Source organism: Cervus elaphus, chromosome 5 (genome assembly GCF_910594005.1).
Source record: "Cervus elaphus chromosome 5, mCerEla1.1, whole genome shotgun sequence".
In the NCBI taxonomy this organism is placed as follows: Eukaryota; Metazoa; Chordata; class Mammalia; order Artiodactyla; family Cervidae; genus Cervus; species Cervus elaphus.
The window spans coordinates 81,856,993-81,858,705 of NC_057819.1; the positions used below are offsets into that span (position 1 = coordinate 81,856,993).

Genomic DNA, 1,713 nt, shown 5'->3' on the forward strand with positions numbered 1-1,713 from the left:
GAACATTGGAGTATATGTGTCTCTTTCAATTCTGGTTTCCTCAGTAACACTGAATCTTTTAAAAGTAGGTTGTATGTGTCTCTGGATGAATTTAAATATTTCATGAGTATATATTCTAGTACCAAGTTGTACACGTTCCAGTGGTAGACCATTTAGTCAGCAACTGAAATTAGGATGTGCACATAAAGATCCATCATCTAGATCTGAGGAAGTCAATTTGAGTTCCTGAGCACTAGTATATCACTGTCTGTGGTGTGTTTTCTTTAGATGCATGGAGAAGAGACACCATGGAATTGGGGAACCTTACGTGGGTGTCAGATTTTGTCTTCCTGGGGCTCTCACAGACTCAGGAGCTCCAGCTCATCTTGTTTCTGGTGTTTCTGTTTGTCTACACAACCACTGTCATGGGAAGCCTCCTGATTATGGTCATGATGACCTCTGATTCCAGGCTCCACACACCCATATATTTTCTGCTGTGAAACCTGGCCGTCATAGACCTGTGTTTCTCCTCAGTCACTGCCCCAAAGATGCTGGTGGACTTCCTCGCTGAGAAGAAGACCATCTCCTACCAGGGCTGCATGACTCAGGTCTTCTTCTTCCACTTTCTGGGAGGTGCCATGGTCTTCTTCCTCTCAGCGATGGCCTGTGACCGCCTTGTTGCCATCTCCTGGCCCCTCCACTATGTCACCATCATGAACACTCAGGTCTGTGCTGGGCTGGTCATGACAGCCTGGATGGTAGATTTTGTTCATTCCATTTCCCAACTGACTGATGCTCCCACTGCCTTTTTGTGGCCCCAATGTCCTAGATAACTTCTACTGTGGTGTTCCACAGGTATTGAGAGTCACCTGCATTGACACTTCTGTCTTGGAGTTCCTCGTGACCTGCAACAGTGGGATGCTGGATGTCATCTGGCTCCTCCTCCTCCGCCATCCTGGTGATGCTGAGGTCCCACTCAGGGCAGGCGAGGAGGAAGGATGCTTCCACCTGTACCACCCCCATTGTCATGGTGTCTATGGTCTTCATTCCAAGCATTTGCCTCTATGCCCAGCCCTTCATCTCTTTCTCCATTGACAAGGCTATATCCATCAACCACATGGTCATGACTCACATGCTCAACCCCCTGATCTACACCCTGAAGAAACAGGAGATGTAGACAGCAGTGAAGAGATTAGGGAGGCACCAGGCTGCTTTGTAAAAGGGAGTGACAGTGGGTCACTTCTCTTTGGCTTTCGCTTTTTGGTTTTCCATCGATAAGTTGGAGAGAGAGCTGCTGTATCTGGCCTCTTCATAACTTGAAAATAAGCAACTTATCCAGATTTTGAGGATAAAGGTAGCTATCCTTACTTTTGTTTGTGTTGGATGATTTTAACACTCCTATGACAATAAGATGGAGAAGGAAATGGCACCCCACTCCAGTACTCTTGCCTGGAAAATCCCATGGATGGAGGAGCCTGGTAGGCTACAGTCCATGGGGTCGCTAGGACTCAGACAAGACTGAGCGACTTCACTTTCACTTTTCACTTTCATGCATTGGAGAAGGAAATGGCAACCCACTCCAGTGTTCTTGCCTGGAGAATCCCAGGGACGGGGGAGCCTGGTGGCCTGCTGTCTATGGGATCGCACAGAGTCGGACATGACTGAAGCGACTTAGCAGCAGCAGCAGCATGACAATAAGATGTGTTGCCATGCAAACATTCTGGAAAGTCACAC

General features: G+C 47.8%; 1 pseudogene; it reads left to right on the forward strand.

Annotated features, from left to right (window-relative positions):
• Nucleotides 1–287: 287 nt before the first annotated feature.
• LOC122693372 lies at nt 288–1,208 on the forward strand (annotated as a pseudogene).
• The last annotated feature ends 505 nt before the right edge of the window (nt 1,209–1,713 follow it).